Source organism: Corvus kubaryi, unplaced genomic scaffold (assembly GCF_017639235.1).
Source record: "Corvus kubaryi isolate FWS band 111438036 unplaced genomic scaffold, C.kubaryi_AGA036_p1.0 138, whole genome shotgun sequence".
NCBI lineage: Eukaryota > Metazoa > Chordata > Aves > Passeriformes > Corvidae > Corvus > Corvus kubaryi.
The window spans coordinates 14,679,494-14,696,452 of NW_024580672.1; the positions used below are offsets into that span (position 1 = coordinate 14,679,494).

A 16,959-nucleotide genomic window follows, 5' to 3' on the forward strand; every position below is an offset into this window, starting at 1 on the left:
CAGTTCTTCAATTTTAAACTCTCTGTTAATTATGGGCACTGAACCTGCATTAGAAAAGTTTCAATGTCTGACAAGCATATGGAAACTACTGTCAAAGTGGATTCATTGGGCAAGTTCTTTTGTGAGTCATTTCAATTTAATGGGAAAAACCAATTTCAGACTAACATTCTTTACCATATTGATCTATAGTAAATCAATACCATTTGCTATGGATCCTTGAAGCCATACTGGAAGTGATTTTGTAATCACAGAAAAAATACCACTAACAGATTAGACAACTAAAGGATAGACAGAGTCCCATTAAAACAGTGTTTTCAGGTTTGTAAGGTTGTGAGTAGGCTGGGTAAATCACTGAGGTGAATGCACTGCATAAAAACAAGTTATTATTACGTGAGGGTGTAGCTGTCACAGTATAAAAGATGGTTGAGTAAGCAGATCAAATAGCAAAGAGCAGGAAGCTAACAGCAGTGCTAAAGAGTTCACAGAAACAACAACTGATATTCTACTGAAAGAGGTGAGTGACTTAAGACAAAAATAACCTAAAGAATAAAAAATTTTAAAAAGTTGCTTGCTTTGTCCATTTCTTGGGCAAAGGTGCTTAGCTGATGTTAACAACTCCCTGCTGCCACAGAGCTAAGACTTCAATTATATTGTTCTCTTTTGCTCTCTTGTGTGTCACAATGCATGTTTTGATCTTTCATAGTAAGCTCATTAAAAGATGCTAGGAGATTTTTATGGTTTTATGTATGAGGAGTATCCTCTCTAGAATATCTAGCTCCATTTCCCAGTCTTGACTAACAGCTACTGTGTGATCACTAGCTTTGTGCATTTGCACTTCTGGGGTGGAGATGAGAAAAAGAAAGGGGATGGAGATGGGAGAAATAACAATTCTAAATTCTTAACTTCTATGACAACTATTTGATTCATGGAAATCTGTGAGATAATGAATGAATGTATAGTGATATGTATGTTTGAAGAGCATGTAGAATTACTGCAAGACTGGAAGAAAGCAAATAGCACTTCAACCCACAAGATAAAAAGGAGCATCCCAGCAACAGCATGGATGCTATTTTTTCAAATAATGAGTAATGAAGAATATTAACTACACCAGTGACTACACAGAGCTAAGTGAAGCCACCAACTCTGCTGCCTGGATACACCTCCTCAGACAAGGGGTTTTTTTACTTTTTCTTTTAAATTAATTTTTTCTTTTTAAACAAACACAGATTGCAAAATTTGGAGATGAGAATGCAAATGAGATGAAATCCATCTGGGTGTTACAGAAGTGTTTCCTAATATGTCTTCTTGCAAAAATTTAATTAAAAAAACCTAAAACCACCAGTGTGCACCACTTTTGAATGAAATAGAAGTAAAGAAAGAAAAGGAAGACTCATCATTTCCAGCATTTGTCAGGATCTCCAGAGCCTTGGGCTGTCCTCCAGCTGTATTGGGAAGCTGAAGTCAAACACCTTCTGTAGTAGTTCCTGCTCTATGGGAATATGGGACACTTTCCTTACATTTGGTCAACAAGATGGGTTTGGGATTTATTACTCTAATATGGAATAATTAATGATATTACTTACACCAAAGTTTTACAACAATATGTGGGTGTATAAAATGAAGTGTGGCATGTGACAGCACCTCCAGAGGAAGTCTGGCAATAACCTGCACTCCACACCACGGGCTGAAACATGAGTAAACTTGGGATGTCAGCAGCCAGGAGAGGACAACAAAGGGTGCTACCACAGAACAAGTCTTTTTTGTGGAGTGTGTACACAGCATATGGAGCACATACTGCTTACTATATTCAAGCAGTTTTTAGTATTTACAAAGTGACAGAACAGTTTAACACTCTTCAAATGTTCCTCTGCTGTTCAGAATCAGCTGCCTAATGCTCATATAATTAATGATCTTACATAATTAATGACTGATGACACTGATTTGACATTTACAGTATTTACAGCATTTATTGCATGCTCCTGCTAACAGAGAGACAGATTTCCTTGCATGCTACAGACATGAGCCCAGCTTAAATGCCATCATTTCCTCAAGGAAGATTTGAAGTTGGATGCTACCAGCTATAAACAGAGATGTATTGCAGGAATATTTTCTAGCATTTGCATTGCATACCTCTACCAGGAAGCACCTTCTTTAGATTGCTACAGAGTGAGTCAAAATGCTGTGACTGCAGTCATAGCAAATTCATCTAAAGCTATGGGCAGACTGCCAGAGAAGCTCAAAGCACAGTTTTGGGGCAAACTATACAATGGTGGGTGTTGTGTTTGAAAGGTTGAGAAAGGAGCAGGCTGTGTTCCAAAGAAGAGGCAACACTCAGGAGCTCCAAGCAGCCTCAAATACAGTAACATCCCGTGGTACAGAGATTAATCCTGGCAGTGCTGCCTCAGGCTTAAAAGGTACTCAAGGCAGCCTGAGCCACTGCCTGAAGTGTCACCCCAGGATGTACAAGACTGAGGCTGAAAACACAGTCTACCTCTGACTAGTTAAAGTATTTCTCAAGGCTGGTATCAACTGCAGCAAATCATATTGCAAAACACCCAATCCCAGCTGGAAATTAAGACATTGTGCTTCAGCACTTCAGAAAAAAAAAATGCAGTTCTGTTCAGCTAAAACTCTTCTCTTGCTTTTTAAAGTTTGAAAGATTCTCAAAGTGAAATAGGATTCAACTTTCTGAAACTGCTAGAGACCAAATAAATCTCCTTCCTAAATAGCACTAAGGTCTTCTAGAAAGTGCTTTGTGGGAAACAGTGTGAACAGAAATCAGCTACTCATAAGAGAAAATGATAGAGCTGACTGCAAAAAAAAGCTGACTCAGTTCAGTACAGCTGAAGAGCACTACTTGCCTGGGTTTCCTGTTAAGTGCTTACCCTTCTGTCACTTCTTATAATCACAAAACAAGCCTCCTTCCCTCCCATTTCCTAACAGAAAGTACCAACTTCACAGCAGAAGGAATATGCTCCCAGGTCTGGCACAGGCACAAAGCAATCTGTATCAACGGAAGTTCTCACCACAAGCAGATGAGAAGTTACAGGAAAACTGTGTTAACACTATGTTAACTTACACAAAAGACTTACAGAGAAGCAGCAATTTTCAATCTCCTTCCTCTGCCAAATTTCCCAGCTTGTTGCCACAAAGTTTCATGTCATTTTAGCAACTACTGGCAGGAGCATGGGGGTGTCACAAGAATTTCAGAATTTTTTACTGAGGGAGAAAGGGAGATGCATGCACTGCAGTAACCTGTGAGCTCAGAGGCAGAAGAAACAATGCCAGAGGGCACAGAGCCCCTGACAAAATCCTCCTCACTCCTCAGAGCAATAGTCTTATGCCAAAGCACTCCTCCAGAAAAGCCTGGAAAGAGAGCACAGCATCTATGGGAAAGTAGCAGTTGAACTGGGTTTTACCAAGGGAGACAGATGCAAGTCGGAGTAAAAAATTAGGCAAAGCCTTCCCCCATGCCAGCTGAAGCTGGGGAGACACTGGTCTAAGCTCTGTTCTGAAATACCAGAACCCCAGAATCACAGGACTGGCAGGGGCGAAGCAAGCAAACCCCAGAAACAGATACTCCACCTCAGCCTTCAAGCAACCTGGTCCAAAAAGGATGAAACATTCTCCTGGTGAACCTGACAGGTGAAGGCATCAGAAGACTCCCTGGCATGGCAAACACACTCAGCATAAACAAAAGCTGGGATAAAGTTACCTAAGGACAACTGGTCAGAAATGGCTATTGACAGCAATCTGAAGAGCTGAGCCCAGCTTCTGGCTGCCATGTCGGTAGGAAGCATTCTGAGGTGCTTGAGATGCCACAACAAGCTCGAAAGTGTCTGGCACATGAACCAAAGCATTGGCAAGGTTCACCAGAGCAAGAGCTATTGCAGCACTGACAGGCAGGAGTGGCACTGAAGGACACAATGAGACATGCTGTCACCAAGTAGCAGCACACCCGTACCTCAGACCCTACACTTTCCTCTTATTCCTCTTTGTATTCTGCTGGCTCCAACTTCATGTCTCACCAGATATTAATTAAATAATCTTAATTAATCAGCACATTTTGGTTTAATTGTTTCAATGGCATCCTAAGTTTGGACTCAATATATATTGCAACCCAGGGCAGGTCAGATCTTACAGCTTATCATATATTGTTTATCACACTTCAGCTGGAAGGAAAACAACTGGGTATATGTGATACAGTATAAGAGTAATTGAGGATGAGGCAAGTACCACTAGCAGTGAAGTGCGAGGTTGCCTCAGTGGTAGTGTTGTTCATCTCTCTCTATCTAAGCCAGAAGTAACATTCTGTATAATACAGCACAGGTAGAAATTCTCTTCCTGGACAGAAAAGCACACACTTTTGCTGCCATCCTAACCCAGGAGAAATCCCTGTTCTTGTTATATATTTATTGCAGATCCTTTCTGTCCAAAACAACTTAAATCAGGGAAACATGCTAATTTTAAAACACATGAGAAGTCACACTGAACACAATGGAAATTCAACTGTTTGTACTTAAGTGCTCACCATGACAAATCTGTTTAGTGATTTGTCATGACTTCCCACAGGCTAATGTACCTTTTGACAATCATATCTGCTGTATCGCAACTAAAAAGCATCAGATCCATCCCTTTTGCAAGTTGATTGCAGTGACTGAAGAGGAAATGCCTTAGAAGGGCATTGGAGCATTTACACACCCATACATCATACACTGATTCTGAATCACATTGTACTGAACTAGGTACATAAAGTCATTTACTCACCTTGCTCCAAACCCTTACTAAACATGACCCAGGGGTTACAGGAAGTACTGGTTGCCTGAATTTGAATATCACTACCTTTTTTCCTCAATGTATTTTCCTAAACTGCAATGTACAGTGATGTATTTTTAGTCCAAAATATGGCTTTTTCAAGGTCAGTAGCTTGGAACAAAATTGAATTTGAAAATTCTTTATCTGTACAACCCTGAAAACCCACATGTGCTATTGAAACAGTCTCTGCATTTCTGTACCTATTTTTAGGCACCAAAATACAAGTGCCTTAATCATTACATAAGCAACTTCAACAAGAGAAGCTTAATTAAAATCTAAATTCTCAGTTCAAAGCAATGCTTCTTTTTGTGATCTTGCATGACAGTGATCTCAAAACCCTAAAAATTAGCTCCAGTGGGCTGTTTACACAGATTTCTAAAGAAATACATATAATACTGTGGAAATTAAAGACCATGCCAGTACTGATCAAACAGCATAATTCATTGGTCTTTTAAATAATTTTAAATTTGTAATGAAAACCATAGAATTAAATCACAAAAGCATTGGACACCTCATCTCCCAACAAGCCAAGTCTTGAACTTCTTATATTTAACCTGGTCTTTAATTGGGGCAAAGCTGACTCAGTCAAGGCTTGAGCTGAAGCACAGATCGAGGGAAAAGATTTCAGAAATTACAGATGCTCTGCATTGTTTCTATAATGATGTATAAGTAGAAGACCTGCCATATTTTAAAGGCTGAACCTATATTGGTTTATAATTATTGGTAATCAACATCAATGGCATTGTCTCAGCCTGAAAGGAAAAAAAGAGTCCCTGTATTAGAGAGTTTCTAATTTAGAGATGGACCTCAGATCTCCTCAGAATATCAGAACAAGAGCAACACGCCAAGACTTATCCTGTGGGTTAAGCACAGGTGGACAGATGAGGTCCAACACACAACACATAAAGGACTGTAACAGACATCTTAGCAAACCATTGTATTTACCACTGCAACATCAAAAGTTTGTTATTTTAAAACCAAAAATTGTAATTCAGTTGTTTCAATAAGAATTAAATCGCCTAATGAAATTACAGCACTGATAACAGAAGCAATCCAAGTGGTCTTTAAACTTTCCTCATCTTAAATATTACACGTCAGGTACTGCTCACTTTGAACATCAGCTTTTTCCTTTTATTAGTATGAAGAGTCAAAGTCTAAAGTCATCAGGAAAGATTTGCTGAATCTTCTCACTTCCAGTTTGAATGGTCAATAGTCAAAGTCTCTGTTCATAAGCTTTCATGTCTGCTTATGCTGCCCACATTTTATCCTGGCAGTAAGGGAGGCTAAATACAGCACAATGTTCAAGTAAATGTGTGAGTAAGAGAGATGGACTTCAAAAACTACTGAGCAAATGAATTAGTAGCTTCAGTTCTTGGGTCATCTATGCATCTTATCAGATTGAACAGAAGTGATCAATGCCAAATATTTATTTTGTGTCAGAGCTCAGAATTATTAGTCTTTTGAGGACAAATCCTGATCCCAAATAGAGCAACGTAAACACACTCTATAACATATTAAGAAGTTTCCAGTCAAAATCAGTAGAATTATCTGTCAGTTGTTATGCTTAGCATCAGCAGGTCAAGATAGAAATCAGATGCTTTTTTTTTCCTACAACATAGAGAGTACCAGTTCATACTTGTATGTATTTAACACCTACAGTTATCTCACCATTCTGTTTTGTCTGGTTTTAAAACCATAGACACTTATGGGCACACACCACTCAACTTTGCATGAAGAACACAAGATTGTCAATGGTAACACGGAAGCAGCAAATTCACTCAGATGCTCCAATTTTATGCAGCAGCCACATCCTGCGACAAAAGTAGTGTGCAGCTGTTCTTGGGCACCACAGAGCAACTGCAAATACATGTGCAGCCTCCTTAATTGCTAAAACAGTTCAATGACACATCTATGCCTTTCCAACAAATGTTTTAACACAGTAAAAATTACTTATAATATCCTGGCACCAAATTTTACTATGTCAGGGCAACTATTTAGGCTGAAGGGTTAGAGTTTATTTCGTGTTCATCATTCAACAGCCTATGGCATTTGAGTAGATTTCACAAGACCAATAAAAAAAAGGCTTCTTATATGGTACCTGGAAGTGATTAAACTCCAGCTTTGTGTGGTAATGACCTTTAGCTCCACTCTTTCACAGCTCAGACTGGTTGCACAACCTCAGCAAGAATAACTTTTAAGCAGCATTCAGGGATATCCCACAGCTGTATGTTCATTGGCAGGTACCTAAAATATACCTCTAAATCCTGCATTCAGTAATGGAGCTAGAACTAGGCTGGAAGAAACACTCTTCAATTTCTTTTGCTCACTTGTGGTCCCTTTCGATCCCTTTCTTCATCATTCAAGAATCAAGTGAATTGATTACATTTGAAAGATGTGTTAATCTGAATAGTGATACTTTAGATCAGCACAGATAATGGATCCAAACAGAGGAGGGAAACTATTGAGCTTTCTGTCACCTGTAAAAATTAACAAAGGAAAAATCGTATTCTCACCATCTTGAAAACCCCTTGCAAGCAGACAATTCTGTCAAAAATTAATACTTTGAATAAATATTTTGAGCCATAATCTGCTCAGAGACTTCAACAATGACTATCCTGATACAATTCATGGAGCCCCTGCTAACCTACAGAGAATTCATCATGGCATTTGTCATCAATTTTCTTCATAATTAAGTCTTTGGGGAAAAATTACCATTCTCATTAACTGAAACAATATTTTCCCAATCTTATTATAAAAACCCTATGTGTGTGGGTCTGCCTTGAGCTCCTCTTTTTCAGAACTTGGACACAGGTGATGTTTGCACAGCCGATCTAGGTTACTTTGTGTCATTGGTTGTGTGCTTTGGCCACTGAGATCACAAACTACAGCTTCACTCATTTGGAAACAACGAGGAACACAGACGATGTACACAGACAGAGCTGCACTACAAAATATAGCCCATTTTCTTCCAGGACTTGTGAATGTGTTTTCTCACACCTGCTTTCAAAACAAGCAGAAAAAAGGTTACCCACCATTAGCAGTTCAGCAGGATGCCAGACTCAAGGATGACACACTCACTGCTCCAAGTGGCTCAGGTCTCCCAGAACAGTTTTTAACAGTGAACTAATCAATAGTTTTCATTCATCAGGAAGAAACTATATAGGTGAAAGCTGGCAAAACACCACAACTTGGATTAATTTGCTGTTCAAACGAGGTAAAATGTCATGTACTTTATGTACCAGAGAGAAAGGGTGGAGAAGGAAAAGCAGTTACAGCTTTACACATACAGCTAGCTCAGGTAATTGGCTTTGTTCCCTTCTCAAGTGACTCTGCTACACTTCCCCGCCTTCCTCCCCCACCCCCATCGGTTTATAAAACACATCTAGGAGCCAAAACCACAGATGGTGTCAGTCACTCCAGCTCTTTTGAGATGATGATGCAATATCTACTTAGGCTGAATGGGGACGTGCCCAACTACTAATTATTAGTATCTGTTGCATACCTTGTAACAGCATTGAATCAACTGCTTTGTTTCCCCCATGCAAGATGCACCACAGACAGAAGCCAAGAGACTTCCACATTCGTATCATCTCTTTGCACCAAGCTTGGAAAACTCTCCCATTCATTTTTTTTCATCCTCCTTAAACTGACCTTTTCTAAAAACTATGAGGAGGTTGCAACCAGAAGGTCTAGGTTGCTGTGTTGGCACAGGTGCTTCCACTTTTATTCATATCCACTGATACAGGCAGGTTCCCTTATCCAAATTAAGAATACTTAAGATCTTAAGTGAAAAGTGTTAGTATTAGTTTACTCTTCAGATATTGTACAGGAGTCAAATTCCAGCACCAGAAAAACCAGTCCTAGATGAACAAAAGCTTTATTATCTTGACCAGTCACAGAATCACAGAATATGCTGAGTTAGAGGGGACCCATGAGGATCATCGAGTCCAACTCCTTACCCTGCACAGGACCATTCCCAAAAGTCACACCATGTGCCTGAGATCATTGTCCAAACACTCTTTAAACTCTGTGGGGATTGGCACTATGACCACCTCACTGAGGAGCCTGTTCCAGTGCCCAGCCACCCTCTGGGTGAAGAATCTCTGTCTAATAGGCAACCTAAACCTCTCCGGACACAACTTCAGGCCATTCCCTTGGGTCCTGTCACTGCTCACCACAGAGAAGAGATGCCTGCCCCTCCTCTCCCCCTCATGAGGAAGTTGTAACTGCGATGAGCTCTCCCCCTCAGTCTCGTCTTCTCCAGGCTGAACAAACCAAGTACCCTCAGCAGCTCCTCCTACAGCTTCCCCTCAAGGCCTTTCACCATCTTCGCTGCCCTCCTTTGGATGCTCTCTAATAAGTGAGTGCTGAAAGGACTTTGCTATTTAGCCCTATCTCTTGCATCATGAGCAGAAAACGTCTTCCAAAGATCATATCCACAGCCTTTGGAAGCAAAGCCGGGAAGCTCCACCTGCCAGCCCAGCCTGCATACCTTATCTCAAAACTGTCTTTCTCAAGCAGCATTAAGCACAGGCTCTCTTATTCCCATTTCAGAGATAGAGGAAGGCAAAAAAAAACCAAAACAAAACCACAGTTGTTTAAATCAATACAAAAAACCTCTCATAAAACAGGCTTGGCCTACTTGGCAGTCGAGCAAGTGCACTAACCTCTGCACAGAGTCAAAAGGGAAGGTGCACCATGGTGAGACAACCAGCCCCCCATACATCCCAAATGCTCTGAGAGCTCTGACCCCAAAGGAGTGTCTACTTCACAGACCACTAGAGCTGCAAGGCAAACCCATGTCTCAACAGCTGGACATGTTAAGGACAGGACTCTACACAAAGCATCTGGTGAAAAATATTGGAATATGTTTGCTTGCTTGAAGTGCAATCTAAGAGGCACCTTTTCTCAGTGGAGCAAGACTTATTCAGTGCCCTGTGCACACTTGTAGTAAATGAGAGCCCCATGAAAAACCCAAGACTGCAGCTTTCACAGGCCTGGGGTTAGTTTTCACAATGCGCTGCTCTCTTCTAAAGCTGTTGTGCAAGACTTGTATGTTTAACATTTCTAACCAGCCAAAATTGCTCTTTATATTTGATCAGGAATAATTTTTTTTTCTACCTTTGAACCTGTTGCAAGGCAGGTTCAAAGGTTACCTGGGTGCAGTGTCACCTGTTTATTAAAGCCACACTCTGATGATTCGGGGCTTAGTCCTGCCACGGGAGCTGGTGAAGCACCACTGGAGCTGGGGAAGAACCAACCCTAGAACACCCCTTGGGAGTTGTAAAGCAGAGAAGGAAGCAAGCTGTACCAGCCCCTCCACCCTCCTCCAGCACTGAAGGAAGGTAAGCAAATCCCTCCTGATCAGAGTCCATGTTTCCCAAGTACTAGGCTTCCTGCTCCTGCAGAGAAGTACTGCAAGTGGGATAATAACCTCAATTTGCTGCAATACCTGGATCCAATGCACCCTTCTTATTACCCTGCATGCTGTTAAAGGCAACAGCTGCATAACTGGCTGCATGTTATTAAAGAAGCAAGTCTGGGCTCAGGGATGGCATACAGGGAAATCACAGCTTGAGTGAGAGCAGCCACCTGAACACTCTCTGTTGCTGTAGACTGGCTGGAACTGGAAACCTCCCTACAGTCCAGGCTGAAGCCATTTTCTTATCAGTTTGCTAGTTATGCCTACTTAAAGATACAGTGCATAAAGTAGCAGGGCCAGACTGCCATTCAGACTAATGTTTAAATCCGGTTCCAAAAATATAAGAATATTTGTTTCCACAGCATCACAAGCAGTAAAGCTTGCAATATGCTAGATCATTTATATGCACAAGCTTATTGGCAACATTTACTACAACAGAACCTAGCTTAATCCCTAACGAAGAACACGGAAACTGGCTATAATGCCTTTTGTAATGGTTTAAAAGCCCAGATCATAGGGAATGGCTGCTGCCATTGCCTTGGTACAACTGCTTGTTCTAGCTATAGAGATGGAGCATTCTCCAAGCTCTTGCTTGTGTACAGAGCTGCAGCTGTAACAAAGGAGAGGATGGTGGAGACAAAGATTAACCTGAAATCAAGCTGCAAGCAAGAGAACTGGCAAAAAAAGCATGCTACTCTTCCAGGTCCTAAGCCCATCATCCTATCCGTAACTCCTTTTCTGAGGAATCCACTTGTGCTCTGAGAAGATCATTTAAGTTCCAGTGCAGTTATCCTGCTTTACAAAGCCAGACACAGCCCTTGAAAAGCAGAGCAGAGCAGTAATTAATTATTATTGTTATAGCATTAAGAAAACAAACTGGAATTCAAAAATCATTCAAGTCAAGTGAGCTCACACCTCCCGCAGACTCATGAAATTTAAATCCAAGTTTTGAAGGGACAACAGAGAAAACAGTACGTGGAGCCAATGCTTCCTCTTCATTTATTTACATCCTCTGCTATTTGTTATACGTAGAAAGGTTCTTTTGGCATCTTTGGGTAACAAAAGCTCATGTTGTGCCATGACCTTAAGGTTTGTTACAACAGCTCACCTCTATGCAAAACGTTTTTGACAGTGACAACAGAAGGGAAACAATTTGAACTCCCTATATACAAAACCTACCTACTGCTCATCTTAATTTGCTAATGGGTATGAGGGATGCAGGTGTACATTTTATATACACGTACAAAGAGAAGCAAAGGCTGAGATTCACAACTCTGCTTTTTTTTGACAGAAAATTACTAGCAAAAAAAAAGGTCTGTGCCTTTCAAAAATCTGAAGTTTATTCAGATCATTTATGAAAAACTAAAAGCCTCAACATTTGCATGTCACTTGTTATGTGTGTCAGGGGAAGAGTGTCAGCTGTATTCTAATTTATGAGCATTGAACAGAAATGATCATTAAGGAGAAGCTTCCCTATGTGCATCCTTTAATCCAGTTTATGTTGGAGCTGTGACACCCACTGAGTCCAGGCAATAGAGTTCAGCCTTACCAGCTCGTGGAGCTCTGCACCACATTCTGGGCTCCTGGCAGGCCGGGTAGGACAGTGCTGTGGGCATGTTCTCCCACCCTGCAGCAAGGTCAATGCACCTGAGATACACAGCACTGCTACCCAACAGCATACCAATGACAGGGCAAACTCACTGCTTTTTCTCTTCCTCCTGGAAAAATAACACCCTGAGGCCAGATATCTGAAGGGAGAAAATGCTCAGAGAGGCAGACAGAGCGGGTGATAATGGAACTGGCTGAGCTGGGAGCCTTACCTTGTCTCCTTTCTCTAAGCACAAATGCACCCTGACAGGCACTATTAAAGCTGAAGCTCATAGCTTCTCTTAAATTCCACAGGAACAGGTCTGGGAAGGAAAAGCCAAAGGCAGAAGAGTTTTATGAAGAGAAAGCTAACTCTTTTTCATCTTCAGCTTACAGGAAAATCAGTGAATCAACCCCCGTTTCCCTAAAAGATACCTACATTGCTAAATAATTCCACAACTACATGTAAGTTAGCTGAATAGTATAAAGTTTACAGCAGCAATAAAAACAATTGCAATTAGTAGGGGCTACGTGTTTTAGCAAGCCAAGGTCCAGTACGGGTTGCATTTTGGATGCAAGTACATGCTATGTTAAGTCCATCTCAGCTTTATGGTTTGTCTAGCTAAGCAGATTAGTCTGAAATCATGCAGCATAGGAAAACTTTCAGATGGGGAAACTCCTAAGTGGAGAAAACAATTCTAAAATCTGAGGTTAAGGCAATAAAGGAGAGAGATAGGTGAAGTTACTATCTTCCCATCCCTCCAAACCTACTGCAAAATTCCAGTTATATCAGACAAGCATTGAAGAGGAAAAGAGAAACTGCAACAGCTATAAACTTTTAAACAAAGAAATGAAACTGTGAAATCATTGAAAAAATCCCTACCATAGAAGGAAACAAACATGATTCACTGTTACCTTGTACAAATAATTGCACCTATGTAAGTCTGTAACAGAGCAGAAAGAACTAGGTAGCTTCTGGAAGAAAAAGAAAAAAACGAAAAACCCAACAACACCAAGAAGAAACCTAACAGCAAAACCAAAGAAAGCAAAACCAGCAGCAGAAATCCAGCCCACCAGCAAGTTCATTGCAGGAGTATATGAGAAATACTGTAGTCAAAGCATGTTGTTGGTATTACAGGCTACAAAGCTCTGCTCACCTTAACATACAGGCAGCTCTAGTGAGAAAATTGCTATTACAGCTTTATACATAGAGAAGATAATAGCAAAGAGATTAAAAAGAATAAACTATAAATATAATTTCAAAATTCTTTGGTTTACTTTTCATTTAGATTTACTTCAAGCTGTTTTCATTAAGAAACAAAAAAGCTCAATGACTTCTTCTTGTGTGGGTGGGTTGTGGGGGTTTTTGTTTTATTTTTTTTAATCACTCCAGTTTCCCCATGCAAGTTCTTCCCCTTTAAAGCTCCCCTCCCAACATGCTTTTCTGCTTGCTGATTTATTCAAACGAGGGACAGGAAACTGACTGTAGTTTTTAACATGAGTGTTACCTAAGTGGTGTTGGTTTTGTACTGTGCTGCTAAGGCTCCCTTTTACTTAAGGAGAAGAGGTTGACTTCCTATCCTATATTCAAAATGGTAGGTGCCTTTACTCTCTAGCTCTCATCTCTGTATGTGCTCTGCTATATTTCCTGTGTAAGTAATGAAGTTCTACTTTATTTGCTTTATTGCTCATGTTTGCTTGTTGTTACTCACATGGGCTTTGCTAAATCCAATGTGCAAGTGCAGTGATTAGATGCAGGGTTCAAGATAATGAGTTTTTCAGGAGCCTCCTAGGAAATCTCTGGTAGTGTGCTATCAGTTAAATGTGGACCTTGGGCTGAGTTAAGTTCAGATCTGTGTTTGTTCTTTGTTCTTCATAATAGAAGTGCTGTGACAGTATGAAGTAATGGACATTAATATCTAGAAACTTTTAGTGCTACCTTTTCTCTGTGTGGCTAAGGTGCCTAGTGATAATATTCTAATTTTCTTAGGAGTTCTATGTGTATTTTGAAATCAAGCTTTAGTCCTTGTTCTTTCAACCATGCCCTATCACTAGAGAAAACCTCCTATTAATACAGTATTGATGAATGAATGTTTTGCAAGTGAACCTGTTTTATCTAATAGGATAAACAATAACAGAACCTGCTACATTGACTATATTTTAAATTCTTAAAAACTTCGAAGGGCCAGTTGAGCATATTTCTGAGTAGGTAATTTCAAGGAGAAAATCTGATATAAAGACTATATGAGAGCTTGGATTTCAATTTATCTGAGAAAATAACTTTTAGTACTAAATAGTGTCATATCCAACATTGTAAAATTCCTTATAAAAAATGGCCTTTCTATTTAAATATACTGAAATCTTGAATTCAATAGGTTTCATGAGCAAGGCTCAGAAACCACAGCACTCTACTTCCTGAAAGTAAGTTACTGAGGTCTCGTGCTTTCCCACCCTCTAGCAGAGTGCTTCTCAGCTAAGATCAAAGGATGCTTGAACTGTTTGGCTCTGACTCTCTGAACAGGTGCTCCAAAAGCAAGGCCTCACTGAAGTGTATCCTGGTCTTAATGCAGGTTACTGAGCATTTTGCTTTGTTTTTTTGCATGGCTCTGACCAGAAGTCACTGCTGAGCTTTTGTGCTTTAGCTTCTCTCTGGATCAAAGTTAGAGGTTCCTAAACCCTGTGGTTTAGACTTCAGCTGCATCAAGGAGGAATATGGAATATAGTTTCCAAGGCGTAAGAACTGGCACAGTGGCTCACATCTGCAGGATGACACCAGGCAAGAGCTGCACTGCATAAACAAATGGAAAGAGTGAGCTACTGGTGGTTAAGTAATTAATTTGTGTAGGTGGCTGTACTCCGCTTTTCCTGCTTGTAAACAGTCCGTGTTACATTACTAATGCTGAGACAAAAAGATGTCATGATCACATCAAAAGCTTAGGCAAACTTCATACAAAGTATATAACTCTAGAAGACCAGGCAGTGCATGACTATTGCTTCCAAAATTGTGCAAGTATCAGAGGTTGATTTGTTATCCATAATGAACTCTTGGGATGGATGACAGGGACTTTTCTTCATATTTGCGTACTCAAAAGTACAAAGATCAGCCACTTTCCACTGGAGAGAATCTCCTCACGTGGAGAGCATAGAGAATAACTTTAATTCCTTCTAGGCAGTGAAGGAATAGCTGTTAAGGGGGAGGTACAGTAGAAATGAGAATGTGTACTCCTGAACTCAAGGTTGTAAATGGTATATCTGTAATCTTTTCTGATAAAAACTAAGCCTTTGACTCTGGAGCTTAGTGCATCTTATCCCTGACCATTGATCAGGGCAGACAACCTAAGTACACTTTCAACTGTCCAGCATCTTGCACAAGAAGCTTAACAGATGGTTTGAGACATCCTGTGCATTTTGTATCCCTGGGAGTTGAGCCCTTCAGAACTCAGAGGTTTCAAACGCTCCACCTCTGTCCCCTCTGATGTTTAAAAAGGCAACTGGTGCTCAAAATTGCTCTGCTGGTGTCTGCCTGAAATGCTCTGGTTTTGTCTTGTTCTGCACTGAGTTTCCACTAAGTTGATAGAAATCAGGTACTATGCATGCACAGGGCACTTGGATTTGTGGGTTAAACTCTGGTTGTAGCATAGGACAGATCTGGGCTGCAGCTGTTCTCTTATCAGGGATGGAAGGTCTATCAAGTACAGATTCCTTCCTCTCTCTAGCTCTTCTGCTTCGAGGGAAGCAGGATTAAGTGGCATTTGGATGATACCAGAGGTGATAAATTAGCAGCTACTTGGATTGACAAATAGTTACAGTAGAAGCTCTAAGCATAGGAAACAACTGTCCTAATTCTGGGAATTGAGACAAATTTGCTGACAATCTCTTGCCACAGCTTGAATAACACACCCTATGTGCTTTTGATAGAAGTGACTAAAGCCCATTTGTGGAAACACTGTTGGAAAGTAAAAGCAAAACTGTGCCATTATTCTATTAATAAAGTAAGGGAGTTGAAAATAGTTTTTCAGATATGAAAAGCATTTTGTGTTACCTAGATCTGTGTTTTTGTGCATCTGTGCTTTTTTGATACAACACTAATCTCTCTAGCTTTAAAGGATGTACATGCATAGTCCTGCATATGTAGTCTCATTCAGTGCTGCTAATGGAGACAGTTGCTAAAAACACCCAGCAAACCTGAGAAGCTAATGATCATATAATACTTCCCAGACTTTAGAGAAACTTGTTAACAGGTCTTCCTTTAAATTAAAAAGTCATTCAAATATAGCTGAAAATCATCCTTGACTAGCTATATGGATGCTGGGTGGGCTACACTGGGATTAGACTACTGACTGATCTTTCTTTCTTTCTATGCAAGAGACTTGTGGAATCAATTCAGAACCTGAAGGCAAAAACTTTGCTGCATTTAATGATCATTTATTGATTAGGCATTCTCTCTGGACTTTGAGTTCTTTGCTCCAAGCAAAAAAATCATATACTTCAGGGGTTGATGTTCAGACCTCCCAGATGTCTTGGTACAAACTGCTTTGCATGCAAGTCAGTGAGAACATGAAAATACCCCAATGCAAAAATTTTCAGCAACTTATCTACTGCTGCACAGAGAATTTGGGGTTACTGGGTTCTCTGATCCTTATCACAAAAAGGTCAGACAAGTGTCTTCAGTAAGTTTTCTGCCAAATAAGTCCATGTAACAGACAAGTAGCTATTTGTGACCACTGCTCTGATCTGTCTGACTAGGCTGTGTTAATGCTAAGCCATAGAAATAAGTTATAAAAGACAACTTGGTGCTATAGATACAATAGTTTTGTACCTTACCTCTAGCATGATACTCTAAAAACAACCTATCATTCAGGGTTTCTGGGAAATTGTCTTAAAATTGCTATTAAAACGAGAAGATGAGAGCACACTTCAGTAAAAAAAACTGGTTCAGCTGTACAGGCCTGTGGTTTCTCTGGTTACCTGCTCTATTCTCTCACTGCTGATTGAAACATTTCATGCCCAGGGAAGAGTCATGCAAAATGCAATGAGTAAAAATTCCTTCTGGCCATCTGGGGATGGGAAAAGACTGTAAAAGTTCCCAAACTGATTGCTACTAATCAGTAATTAAGGGGAGTTGTATTGGTTTG

The 16,959-nt window shown here is 40.3% G+C and overlaps 1 protein-coding gene across 3 annotated transcripts in view; it reads left to right on the forward strand.

Annotated features, from left to right (window-relative positions):
• The first annotated feature begins 439 nt into the window (after positions 1–439).
• Positions 440–16,959, forward strand: part of ACSL5 (acyl-CoA synthetase long chain family member 5) — a 30,139-nt gene continuing 13,619 nt past the window's right edge. The window contains exons 1-2 of one of the 3 annotated variants that reach the window (XM_042019320.1): positions 440–514; positions 9,959–10,160. The gene's annotated coding sequence lies outside the window, so the exon portion shown is untranslated. Of the gene's footprint in view, positions 515–9,954; positions 10,161–13,363; positions 13,420–16,959 lie in introns of those variants that run through there. The other 2 variants (XM_042019318.1, XM_042019321.1) reach the window with 2 other exon arrangements.